This window comes from Cebus imitator, unplaced genomic scaffold (genome assembly GCF_001604975.1).
Source record: "Cebus imitator isolate Cc_AM_T3 unplaced genomic scaffold, Cebus_imitator-1.0 Scaffold10, whole genome shotgun sequence".
Taxonomy (NCBI): Eukaryota; Metazoa; Chordata; class Mammalia; order Primates; family Cebidae; genus Cebus; species Cebus imitator.
The window spans coordinates 10,620,393-10,635,370 of record NW_016107325.1 but is presented as its reverse complement, the minus strand read 5'-3'; positions in this window follow the sequence as shown (position 1 = coordinate 10,635,370).

Sequence of the window (14,978 nt, the reverse complement as noted above, 5' to 3'; positions counted from 1 at the left end):
TGAGATGGTATCTCAATGTGGTTTTGATTTGCATTTCTCTAAAGACCAGTGATGATGAGCATTTTTAAAATATGTTTATTGTCCTCATAAATGTCTTCTTTTGAAAAGTGTTCATTCATATCGTTCGCCCACTTTTGATTGGGTTTGTTGGTTTTTTTCTTGTAAATCTGTTTTGGTTCTTGTAGGTTCTGGATATTAGCCCTTTAAAATTTGATATATTTAAGGTTATTTAAAAATAAAGTTAGGATGTTCTGTTTCCATTTAGGATGGATTAACTGCTGTGGGAACTGCTGTGTCATTGTAAACAACTAGAAAACGAGAAAAAAGAATGAAACAAATGTCTTTAGACATTAAAAAATAGGTAACACAGGATTGTGAAACATGACAGAAGGGATCCTGAGACAACAAACATTTAAGGATTTCTGTCCTGTATGAAATGCTGCTATGGACCTGACTTAAATACACTTCAAGCCTCAAAAACTTAAACTAATGTGAACATAGTTTAAGTGCCTGGCATATTTTAGAAATATACTAAAATATAGCCCATTATAAAATTCACACTGTCTAGTATCCAATGAAAATAGGGTAAAGAAGAAGCAGATAATATGACTCTTAACAGAAGGAAAAAGAAACAAAAACAGTTGCAATACAAACCATGAAATCAGCAGACTAGAATATTAAATTTCATAGTATATAGTGTAACTATTAACAAAAACATAAAGGAACACATAAATATAAGAAGAAGAGAAATATTTTTTAAATACTCAAATGGAAGTCCTAGGGATTTTTAAAAATCATCAAAAATGAAAAAATAAACAGAATGGATTTAAATGCAGATTAGACACTACAGAAGAGATCAATGAACTCGAAGTTGTAGGAATAAAAACTGTCTACATTTAACAAAGAGAGGAAAACACAAAGTGCTTCTGTGACCTATGGGCCAATATCTAGCAATTTAATATATGGGTAATATATCCAAAATGAAGATTAATAGATTTTTTAAAGACAAATACAAAATAATTGAATTTACTATCAGTAGTGCTATACTACAGTAAAGGCCAAAGGAATTTCTTCAGACAGAAAGCAAATGATGTCAGATTGAAATGTGGATGTAAACAATAGATGAAGAGCACTAGAAGGATAAACATGCAGGTTAATGTAAAAAACATTTTATCATTTTGAATATCTTTTAAAAAATTGTGTAACGCACAGATAAAAATGTCTGTTGTTGATCATATTACATGTATAGAAGAAAAATATTTAACAACAATAGCACAAAGGACAAGACTGAGGAAATAGATTTATACTGAATTAGGATTTGTAAACTACACATGAGGTGCGATAATATTATTTAAAGTTAGGCTGTGATAAGTTGAAATAATACATTGAAAATTGTAGAGTAATAATTAAAAATATAAAAGAAAGAAAAAGGCTAATAACCCAATAGAGGGAATATATTAAAATCCTAAAAACAGCAAATTGTTTTTAAAAAGAAACATTTGTCAAACAAAAAGGAACACATTGGAAGAATAGAAAACAAATAGCAAGATGATTGACTTAAATGACATTATGTATTGATAAAAATGTTAATAATTACATCATTTAAATACTTCTAAACATGACGTAAAATACAATGTTGTCAAATAGACATTTTAAATTACAAAACCCACTTTGCATATGAAGACACAAACAGATTAAGAGTATAAAATTGGGATAAAATATACTGTGCGGACACTAATTCAAAGAAATTTGGATTGACTGTATTAAAATTGAAAATATGTAGATTTATAAGAAAGTATATTATCAGAGATAAAGATGTGTATATTTTATAGTAATAAAGGAGGCAAACTGACAAGAATAAATAGCAATCCTAAGTGTGTATGAATATAATAGCATAGCTTCAAAATACATAAAGCAAAACTGGTGGAGATAAAAGGAAAAATACACAATTCCCAAATGTAATCAGAGATTTCAACACTTCTCTTCCACTAATTAGTAGAACAAGTACACAGGTAGTTAGAAGTAATGTAGATGTGAACAACCAACTTGACTTTATTGATATTTGCAACACTCTTCTAACAATGGAAGACATATCTTTCAAGTACAAGCAAAGTATTAACTGAGACATAATAAGCTGGGACATAAAACAAGTGTGAACAAACTTGAAAGCACTGAAAATATCCAAATGTGTTATCTGACTCCATCAAAATTAAACTGTAAAACAACTAATAAAAGCTATATAGAAAATCCCCTATTTTTTAAAAAGAGAAAAGTTATGTATAAACGATGCATAGATCAAGGAAGAAATCAAAAGAGGTGTAGTAAATCTGTCTTTATTTGCAGACAAAACATTACCTACACCTAAGATCTCACTAATATTTTAGAAGGAAGAAACTAATACACCTAACAGAATTTAGCAAGGTACAAGGTCAATAAACATAAAGTATTTCCCTATAATATAATTTAATTACTGAAAAATTAATTTAATTAGAATGTCAAATTCAATGTACAAGAATATTTTTTAAATAAAATACTTAGAGATAAATTTGACAAACTCTGTGTAAGACCTGTATTCTAAAGACTATAAAACATTTTTTAGAAGACTTAGAGAAGACCTAAATAAATGGAAAAATAAATACATTGCTCATGGATTGAAAAATCCAATATTGCTGTGATGTAAGTTTTTTCCAAATTAATCTGCAGATTGAACATGATCCCAATCAGTATCACGGTAGATATCATCAAACCAATTATAAAACTTGTATGGAAATGCAAAGATCATAGAATAACCAAAATAAATTTGTAAAAGAGTAACAAAGTTGGAGGACTTTTGTTATCTGATTTGAGAAACGGCTAAACAGCTACAATAATCAAGGCAGTATAGCATGCAGGTAAGGATTATGTGCCAAACTCAGAGTTAAGGTTTTTATATAAATGCAGTCTTATTTTATCCTCATAGACTCACACAAGCAGGTGTTATTATTCCTATGATGAGAGAACTAAGGCTCGGAGTGTTTAAATAACTCTCATGATAACACAATTAACAAGCTTCACCTGCTCTGAAGCCTAGCCTTTTAAAACACTATAGTATGCTTTATCCCTTCATAGCGTTGTTTCACCTTCTTTCTAAAAATAGATGTTCTTTAATACTGACTCTAAACATACTTGTTCAAATATAGAAATTTTAAACTTAAATGTAGGACACGGCAAGATGATATTTCATTATTTTGCAGCTCATTATCAGTCATATTTCAAAGTAAAATCACTGAAAAATAGGATAGGAAGTCAAGTGATTATGAGAATAATGTTAAAGAAAATAAATTAGTCAAAGGGAGTCATTTTCCCGAGAACTATAATGTCCTTGCCAACCCAAGTTGATGATACAGATCATTTTCCAAATATGTATGATAAAGATGACTTCCAAAAACCTGTAGAGTAGATCATTTAAAGCTGTAATGAGCCAGTGGCCATCATTTCAACTTTCTATCACCCTTCTCTTCCTTCTCCAGATCCCAATGAGGCTGATGGTTATGATGATATCTTTTAATGCCAATGGCCTAAAAGGTCAGAAAAGATAATTGTGTCAATTGGGTCTCAGTTTGCACATCTCTGGGGGTCTGGTTCAGATATATATTTTTGAGGGTGTCCAAAAGTTACAGGAATATATGGATGGCTGAACCTTCAGACAGATCCCTTTTCTTCCAACCACCTAATTGAATCATCAAATTTGATACAGTTTGGCTGTGTCCCCAGCCAAATCTCATCTTGAATTATAGCTTCCACGATTCCCACGTGTCATGGGAAGGACCTCTGGGAGGTAATTGAATCATGGGGGTGGGTCTTTTCCATGCTATTCTCCTTATAGTAAGTCTCAGGAGATACTGTGATTTTATAAGGGGGAGTTTCCCTGCACAAATTCTCTCTTGTTGCCATCATGTAAGAAGTGTCTTTCTCCTTCCACCATGATTGTGAGGCCTCCCCATCCACATGGAACTGTGAGTCCATTAAACCTCTTTTTCTTTATCAATTACCCAGTTTTAAGTATGTCTTTATCAGCAGCATGAAAACTGACTAATACAGAATATGATGACGAATACCCTGAGGAGAACATGGAGTGCAAGTTGTCTGTGTTTATTAAGTCCAGATTATTTGTGCATTGTTTAAGTTGGGGTACACTTCATGGTTTAACCACACTACAAGGTCTACGGTAAAGAGTACTATAAGGAATACTAGGATCTCGAGACAAGAGATTCTCAATACTAGCCCATGACTGATACTAGTCAATGAGGAATTTTTACCTCTCCTCAACTTCTGGCTTTTCCATGCTGGAGAGCAATACCTTCAGTCTACAGCATAATTATAAACAGCCATAGTTATGGGGTGGGGTGGGGCAGAGGGGGGCGCTTCCAGATTCTTTCCCACATCTCTTACAGTTCTAACCATTAGCCAATTCATGCCCTGGCCTCCAACCCTTTCACCCTTTCATTATCATTCTTTCATAGAATGAGAAAAAGTCATAAATAGTGCCAGATGCTAGAAGATGAGACCATTTTCCTCAAAACTCCTGTAGTTTTTCTAGAATGATATTACATGTAGCAACTGACTTCCTTTTCCTCAATATTACTATGCAATAAAAACTTATTTCTGATACGGAAGAGTTGGGGAACGGTTTGTATGGAAGTTCATTAGGCAGTACTCTCTGTAATTGTAGCTGAGAGAAAGCAGGAAGCAAGATTGGGCAGAAGCAGCAGCTAAACTGCAGTGCACCTGCAAGAGCGGCCTCAGAGAACTCAAGGGAAGCTCTAACCTGCACCCAAGCAAAGGAACAGTACCTTAATACTCACTTAAGTCATCAGCTGTGGACTCCCTCTGAGAATGGGTCACATCTTTGAGTGCCACTGCTTCCTTTTGTTAAAGACAATTCCCAGAGAGAATCACAGCTATGAGCTATCTGCATCCCGTACTCTTTCCAACTGAAGAAATGAATCAGTTGTTGCTAATAGTTCCTGAAGGGGGATGGGCAAAACGCCACAGTTTTCTCTGTATCTTATTACCTGGTATACACTGGATCCTGGGATATACTCAATATTTGTTCTCTTCTCTGTGTATTGCTATCAAATATGGATCCCTAATATGACAAGTGTGAGTCCGGAAAATAATTACATACAATATGATATTGTAAAATAAAATTGTAACTTCTAAACTTTGTAAATATACATTATTTCTCTACACATTTAGAAATAGATTGATAAATTTTTTTCTGTTAAAAACACTATTTATTCAGAGATTATGTTATGTACTACTTTGGTGTTAAAATTACATTTTAAAAGTATGTAATATAGGTATTAAATAATATATTTGGCCAGTTTTCTTAAATGACAATATTATGTTAATCTCTACACATTCAACTTCTAACTAAATATTTCCATTTGGCTGTCTCACAGCATCTCAAAATCAGTATGTATAAAACTTTACTCACCATCTTCCACCATTAAATCTATTTCTCTTACAGTAATACTTTTTTTGCAAGTTAGGGGGGAGTGTTAATGAAATAATCATTGCCATCTATTATCACTAATGTCAAAAACTTTCTTATCTATTTTATGTACCTCTATCTACTCTCCTGCCCAAATTCAATAAGTACTTACTTCCTCTCAATTCTACTTTAAGAAAACAAACCAAAACACCTACCACCTCTGACCATACTGTTCCATTTTCCCTTCTCTAGTTTCTTTAGGTCTTTATTTTTTCTCTTGTGTATTATTGTTCAAACCCTTCTTCCCAGCATTATCAGAGTAATACATTTTTTTCTTTCAAAATAGGAATAAGGCTTCTGAAAATAAAATATGATGATGACAATTTATATATTAACATTTAAAACGTCTCCTTTCCTCATTAAGTTCAGGCAACTCAGCAGGGCAAGTTCAAGACCTTTGTCACCCATGCCTCCTCCTCTCTGGGCTTACCTTCCCTCATTCTCCCCAGTGCTCCCTCACTTCATTGGTACAGTAACTGATGATTTGCAAAGGGCCTTGTTCTTGCATACCATATTTCCTCTGCCTGCAATTCTCCCTCAAGCCTCATCCATCTGATTAATTCTTGAACAACCTTCCAAGGCCAGCTCAAGCATCACTTGTTCTGGGAAGTCCTTATTGGAGCCCAAATAAAGAATTATAATAAAATGTGACACATACTTCAATAGGAGATGTTCAGGGCATAATGGAAGCATGGAGGAGGAGAATCTCCCACATACTTGGCAGGTCAAGCATGGTTTAGAGTATAAGATATCCAGGATCTGAAGGACAAAAGAGGTGGCTAGGGCATAAGTGCTGGGGCAGAGTGGTCCACCAAAGGAAAGAGCAAAAGCAAAGGCCTTAATGCTAGAGATCAGAATGGATGTTAAAGAATTTGACCTTGATCCTGAGGACCACTCATTAAATAAGAGAATGTAGAGAGTTGATTAGAAATAGGAAGGCTGGCAGTTGACAGGGCAGGATGGTGACTGTTTCTATAGTCTAGAAGAAAGATCATCGCACTCAAGCTAAAACAGCAGGAGTAATAATAGAAATAAACAAGTTTGAGAGACATTAGCATAAAATTTTCAAGAAAAAAAGAAGAAATATCTGATAAAAGTTAAGTTTTCTCTATGTTTCTTCTTCCTTTGCTTAAATAAAACAAACCACCCTTTCTTTCCAAGGGACCACTGAATCTCCAACACTTGCCCTCAACCTCTTTGGCTTTTGTTAACAGGTGCTAGAGTCCCTTTAATTACATTTTTTTTTGTGAAGAAAAGAAATACAAAGTTGACCCAAAAGCAAAGATAAAAAGTTCTGGCATAGTACTCTTATCATGAATGTCTATGTTTCATCAAAATAGGCAGAAACCATTGTCAGATACCTCTCCCTGCATCTGCCTTTACCTAATATGGCTCTGCTTTTCTTCTTCTCCTTTCTTTCAAGAGAATAAACTAGTGAAGGTAGGAAAAAGTGAGAGGGGATATTAAAGGTATCTTTCAAGTTTTATATATCTTTAGAAGACTACGAGTGTCTATTCAAAGCCTTGCCACACTCAGGAATAATCTCCATTTAACACTGCTTCGGGCCTTAGAAGACAACGAAGGGCATGCATCTGAACAGAGCACACCCCTTCTGAAGAGTGTGACTCAGCACTGGTGCGATCGCCTACCTTCCCTCAGCTCTCCTCAAACAGTGCGTTTCCTCTTTGTGTGTCTACCCTGTTGTATTCTACTCATTGGGTAACCGTCTAGCCAGTGCTTCTATCTGTCACCTCTAACCAGTCCCATCTTGAATTTCCTCCAATCCATTTTGTTGTAATGGAAGGAGTAAAAATATTTTCATAAATTTAACAAAGTTTATTTGAGATGCTATATTTAATAACAAATGCTTCCGAAGACTTTTTAAAAAAATTTCAATATTTACATCCATTTCTACTGTTCCTCTCCCCTGTCTTGCTTTAAATTCATATATATTTCTGAAATACCATATTTTCATTCTTTGCTACTTTTTGTTTAAAATCAAAAGAGAATACAACACAAGGTTATATGATTAGAGAAATGCTTTTCTGTATCAGGTGTGCCCTTTGCAAAAGCTAGATAAAGATTTGTGGAGAAAAATCAAGTAATCAAAAAAAGTTTCATTAAACAATTATAAATTGTTGAAAATATGTTTCAGCAGGAACAAAAAGAAAAAAATGGTAATCTAAATCAGATCTGTGGAGTTTACTAACTGAAATAACCTCCTTGCAAATTATTCTTATATATAAAGCAGTCAGAAGTGGTTTCTTCACCTTATCTAAAGACAAATCTTAAGTCTACACATCAGCAAAATGTACTTTTTGGGTCAGGCGCAGTGTAATCCCAGCACTTTGAGAGGCCAAGGCAGGCAGGTCACTTGAGGTCAGGAGTTTGAGACCAGCCTGGGAAACATGGTGAAACCCTGTCCCTACAAAAAACACGAAAATTAGCTCAGTGTGGTGGCATACGCCCGTAATCCCAAATACTCAGAAGGCTGAAGAGGAAGAATTGTCTGAACCCAGGAGATGGAGGTTGCAGTGAGCCAAGATTGTGCCATTGCATTCCAGCCTGGGTGACAGAGCAAGACCAAGAAACACACACACACACACACACACACACACACACACAGGACTTCCCTGTTGCTTCGATTGTAAAGAAATTACTAACAAAGGGTTTTTAGATCACTTCGTATAATAAAACATTCTACTTATTTTGAACACCAGGTGGCAGTAAATGTGACACTTAGCCAAAATGAAGGTGGGAGAATGAAACTGATTTTGAACTTTGTGTATGTAAAGGAATAAAAAATAATCTAGTACAAACTTTCCTATTTACAGAGGAGAAAACTGAAATACATAGAAATGAGGAGACATGCCCAGAGATACAGTAGCAATTGGTAGATCAGAAAAAGCTTCCATACTCTATCCATTATACTACGAAGCAATTTAACTTTTTCGACATTTGATTTCAACTTTACAAGTTTATTTGCAAATAAATGAATTACCGAGAGATTTATTTGTTTAATATTTATTTTGTTCTTCTACATATAACAAATTTTATTTTCAATTTATAAATACAATGTAGGTAGCCAGTGTTTTCAAAATGTATATGTTTCCTTTAGGAGGCATAGAAGAACCACTTCTTCATGGAGATAGTACAGCATGGTGCCTAAGCAAACAGGCTCTGGAGACAACTTATTTAGGTTGTCACCTTGGCTCTTCCGTGTATTAGTTGTGTGGCCTTGGGCCAGTTGTTCAGCCTGAAAAAAAACTGGAATTATAGTAAAATTGCCTACCTCTAAGAGTTGTTGTCTGGGCACTGTGGCTCATGCCTGTAATCTCAGCACTTGTAAGGCCAAGGTGTGAGGATTGCTTGAGTCCAGGAGTTCAAGACTGGCCTTGGCAACATAGGGAGACCATATCTCTACAGGAAATAAAAACAACTTCACCAGGCATATTAGTCTGTTTTCACACTACTACAAATAACTGCCCAAGACTGGGTAACTTATTTAAAAAGGGGGATTTAATTGACTCATAGTTCTGCATGGCTGGGGAGACCCCAGGAAGCTTACTATTATGGCAGAAGGCTAAAGGGAAGCAAGGACCTTCTTCACATGGCAGCAGGAGAGAGAAGAGATGAAGGGGAAAGAGCCCCTTATAAAGCCATAGATCTCCTGAGAACTCACTCACTGTTAGGAGAATAGCATGGGGAAAACTGCCCCCATGGTCTAATGATCTCCCGCTCCCAACAGGTGGGGATTACAATTCAAGATGGATTTGGGTGAGAACACAGAGCCAAACCATATCATCACGTGTAGTAGTACCTGCCTGTGGTTCCAGCTACACAGGAGGTGAGGTGGGAGAATCACTTGAGCCCAGGAGGCTGAGGTTTCAGTGATATGTGTTCATGCCACTGCACTCCAGCCTGGACAACAGAATAAAACTTTTTCTCAAAAAAACAAACAAAAAGTTTGTTACATGGATTAAATGGGTCAAAAAATAAAGTTTATTAATATAATGCCTGGTATGTGTTAAAACTTCAATAACTGTTAATAATCTCACTGGCAAGAAACAAAATTTCAAGGGTTAAATCTATGACTTTTCTGAATATTTTATAAAATTATGCTGATCATTTATTATAGTATTATTTTCATATGGTATTACCATTCAACCTGTCTTCTTTATATTTCACATGACAATACATTTTCAGAATATCAACAGGTCTTTTGGAGTGTAAATAAATTCAGACTTTGCTAAAAATAGGCCTCCGGTTTAAAATATAACATATCTTATTAGACATTATACAAATATTCTGCTTTTTGCAATTTTTATTTTTTATTTTTTTTCACTACCATGAAAACTTGAGTCTATTTACTGAATTGCTTGAAAAACAGCCACCTAAAAATAGTGAATGAAATTAGGCTGAAAGCAAAAGAAATGTTAGAGAAAAATCCTACAACAATTGTAATCAATCATTTGAAAATTTTGACTTAAAAGATAAACTCTAACTCAGCAGTCCCCAGGCTTTTTGGCACAGGAACAAGTTTCCTGGAAGACAATTTCTTTTCACAGACGGGGTGAGGGATGGTTTCAGGGTGATTCAAATGCATTCCATTTATTGTGCACTTTATTATTATTACATTGTAATATGTAATGAAATAAGTATACACTCACCATAATATAGAATTAGAGGGAGCCCTTAGCTTGTTTTCCTACAACTAGATAGTCCCATCTGGGGTTGATGGGAGACAGTGAGAGGCATCAGATTCTCATAAGGAGTTTGCAACCTAGATCCCTTACATGTGCAGTTCATGATAGGGTTCATGCTCCTATGAGAATCGAATGCTGCTCCCGATCTGATGCGAGATAGAGCTCAGGCAGTAATACAAGCTATGGGGAGTAGCTGTAAATACAGATGAAGCTTTGCTCACTGGCCTGCAGCTCACCTCTTGCTGTGTGGCCAGGTTCCTGATTTGGACCCTTGCTCTGACTGATTATTACTTTTATGATAACAACTTGCAGTGTATGAATCTTTAAATAAGAAACTTAGTGTTTAGAATGTGGATTTCTTTTTTCTTTCTTTTTTTTTTTTTTTTTTTTTTGAGACAGTTTCGCTCTTGTTACCCAGGCTGGTGTGCAATGGCACAATCTTGGCTCACTGCAATCTCCGCCTCCTGGGTTCAGGCAATTCTCCTGCCTCAGCCTCCTGAGTAGCTGGGATTACAGGCACACGCCACCATGCACAGCTAATTTTTTGTATTTTTTAGTAGAGATGGGGTTTCAGCATGTTGACCAGGATGGTCTTGATCTCTTGACCTCATGATCCACCCACCTCGGCCTCCCAAAGTGCTGGAATTACAGGCTTGAGCCACCGCGCCCGGCCTGGATTTCTATAAATAGTGAACAAGTCCTTTACAGTTGCATTGAAGATCCTTGGACCACTAGGTCTCTGTAGACCTCCCTATCCTCACCCCTCTGTAAAGCTCCTCTAATATCGTCGAACCTTTGATCCACAAACTAATTCTTTCCCCATCATTGCTTTAAAAGCTGCCAATCTGGCAAGAATCAGTTATCACCACATCTTAGATGACGCATTCAAATTTGCCAATCCTCCATCTGAAGATAATCAAAACAACTAGAAAATCATCTACATTTTCAAACTCCATTTCATAGTACATAATGAAACTTTCAATTTAGTAAAGATAATGGAATAAATAAATTTAAATAGCTGTGATCCCCTTTAGAGTAGCAGCTTGGGAAGTTACATCTTGTATCATTAGAGATAGGTTTGCTGAATTATTTTTAAATTTCTGTTTTGGAACTATCTTTGGGACCTACTTATATGTCTTTTTAAAAATTATTATTATTTTTAGAAACAGCATCTCACTCTGTCACCAAAACTGGAGTACAGTGACAAGATCACAGCTCATTGCAACCTTGACCTCCCAGGATCAACTGATCTTCCCAACTCAGCCTCCCAAGTAGCTGGGACCACAGGCACACACCACCATGTCTAGCTAATTTTTTATTTTTTTTGTAGAGATGGGGTTTCCCTATGTTGTCCCAGCTGGTTTTGAACTTCTGGACTCAAGCAGTCCTCCTGCCTCAGCATCCAAAAGTACTGGGATTACAGTGAGCCAATGCGCCTGGCCATATATATTTTTGAGGGAAGAAAAATTTCTGATCCTTGAGAATTTTAACTTAATAAATGTAATACAAATGTTAAGTGACTATATTAAAATGCTTATTAAAAGTTAAAAATGATCACAGCTTCCTATAAATTATTATAACTATAAAGCAAATGTTACATTAATATTTTATGTCCAATACCATTACTGAATATATATTATTCTATCTGCTATTGTTCCAGACTTTTATTTGCCTCTATGAATACATCTGCCTCTATGAATACATATGAATACATTTGCCTATATGAATACCTATAATTAATATAGTCAAATAAAACTCTGGAACAATAGCAGTCAAGCTGTTAAAACAGGTTGTGAATGAACTTTGTGATTATAGGAATCATTGATTTCTATTTTGAACATATAAGCATATATATATATACATTTTCCTTAAATATTATTCCGAGTGAATGTTGTCTTTATAATACAGTGAATTTTCATTTCTGATATTGTATTTTTCATATGTAGAAGTTCCATTTTAGTATATCTTCTTTTTCTCTCATCATATTCAGATTTTTCTTTACTGTCTTGAGCATACATAGCCCATTTAATATTACAAAATTTAATGTCCTAATTTGTTAATTTCATTATCTTTGTAATTTCTGGATATGTTTCTGTTGATTGATTTTTCTGCAGGCTCTAACTTATATTTTTCTTCTTTGCATGTTTGGTCATTATTTTTTATTGGATGCCAATCAATGTGAATTTTATGTTGTTAGATGCTTTGAGATGTGCTGGATTTTACTATGGCTAACATATAAGTAAATTCAAATCAGTTGGGTTCTTTTCAGCTTTGCTTTTAAGCTTTGTTAGGATAAAACCAGAGCAATGTTAGTTAAAGTTAATTCAGCCCCACTACTAAAACAAGACCCTTTTACGGAGTCTACCCAATATCTCATGTGTTATGAGGTTTTTTGACTTTGGGGAGAATAAGTTATTACTATCCCTGTGTGAAGTTCAAGAATTTTTAACCTGCTGCTTAACATTTCAGCCATGTGCCAGATAACACTTCAGTCAACGACAGACTGCACATATGATGGTGTTCCCACAGATTATAATACTGTATTTTTACTGTAACTTTTTTAGGTTTAGATATGTTTAGACATATAAATACCATTGTGTTACAATTGCCTCAGTACAGTAACACGCTGTACAGGTTTGCAGCCTAGAAGTAACAGGCTATACCATAAAGCTTAAATGTGTAGTAGGTGTACCATTTAGGTTTGTGTAAGTACTCTCTCTATGATGATAAAATTGCCTAGTGCCACATTTCTCAGTACATATCTCTGATGTTAAGCAATGCATGACTGTTGTTCTTTCTCTGGCTTAGGATATTACTGTTCTCACACAATTGCAGAATGCTGTCAAGCAAAAACTTGAGGTCTTTTTCTACAGATCTCTGGTATACTCTCTGTTCAGCTCCTTTATCTTAGATATCCTGTCCCAAACAAACACATTCTAGCTCCTTCAGCCCATTAAACTCTTATTTTGTGGCTCTTTATGTTTCCCTCTTCCTGAGCTGTGGTTTAGAAACCTCATGTATTATCCAGAGACAATGGTTGGCTCACTTATTTTCTCTTCTCTAGGGATCACAGTTTTATAGATAATGTGGCCCAAGGACTGAAAACGAGTGTTTCATGTATTTTGTACCCTTGTCTAGTGGAAGACTTCTACAAGAGAATGCTGATAACAGTAGTTTTAATCAAAAAGAACTCCACAGAAAGCACATTATCAGCAAAACCATTGTTAGGATAAAGGACCCATTAGAGGACTATGATCTCGTGGGGAAAATTCTACAAGAATAAGTAATCAATCAATATACTTACTAAGCATCTACTACATGCAAGACAAAACATTTATTTTCTTTTTTTCACATCAGTTTTCTGGTCAAAAAATTCCAGACTATGTCAAATTAGACCAGGAAACACTCAGATGCTGATACATTTAGGAAACCTCTTTGTTCAGTTATTTTATTATGCATAATTTGTCCATCTCATCATTCCAATCTATGTCTGATAATCTTTATTGTATATTGCATCTTTTAAAAATTATAGTCCTATTTTCTTTCTAGTCATAATTTGAAATTCTACTTTTGAATCCACTTTTTAGCTATATACACACAAAAACTTGTAACTTTATTCTTCTATTTTCACAACACAATAATTGCTTTTTTCTTACATCGTAATATTGTCATGCAGCCAATATTAGAAGATAAAAGTATTTTTCTAATCTTATTTTTAAAAAACCTTAGTACCCAGTACCATATTGTTTAATTTTACTGTCTTAATATTACTATTTTTTTGTTCTTCCAGAAACTTCTATAATTTTGAAAATTGAGTGGCAATTGGGGAAAAGACAAAAGTATGGATATCCATTTTATCACTAAGGGAAATACAATTCTTATTCCTATTGTGGTATTGATTGTATGATGTTAGTTAATTTCTATGACTCAACATCTCCACATTTTTCTATCCAAGTTACAGAAGGTCATGTAAATATTATTAGGAACTTATTGGTTATTGGCTTGTTCAACCAGATAGCCTTTGTTCCTCCCTTAATTCAAGCCTACAATTTATTTATTTATTTAATTATTTAATTATTTAATTTTGAGATGGACTCTCCCTCTGTCGCCCAGGCTGGAGTGCAGTGGCAGGATCTCGGCTCACTGTAACCTTTGCCTCCCAGATTCCAGTGATTCTCCTGCCTCAGCCTCCAGAATAGCTGGGACTACAGGCACTCTCCACCATGCTTGGCTACTTTTTGTATTTTTTAGCAGAGATAGGGTTTTACTATATTGGCCAGACAGGTCTGGAACTCCTGATTTTGTGATCTACCCACCTCAGCCTCCCAAAGTGCTGGGATTACAGGAGTGAGCCACCGCATTCTGCCCTACCCTTTAAATTTTAAAGGCACCATCTACTTAAACATCTGATGCTGCCATTTAGTGTTTAATGAACTCTGAGGGCTATGCAGTGTAATATTTAACAAGAAATTTAGAAAGAGATTTTTTTCTGGGTTTCAACAGAGATAAAATTCCTAGGGCTGCCAAAAGAGCAATAAAATCACAAATAGGATAGACTAAAAGTAACACATTACAAAATGTTCTAGAGACTAGCCATGGTACATAAAAAATGCAAAGGAAATAAACAGTGGGAACATGAAAGAAAATTTGGAAAATAATGAATAATATAGCTAATGCCTTGCCTATGAGCTCACAGGCAAAATCTTACAAGGTATCCCTCAGTCAGACCAAGAGGA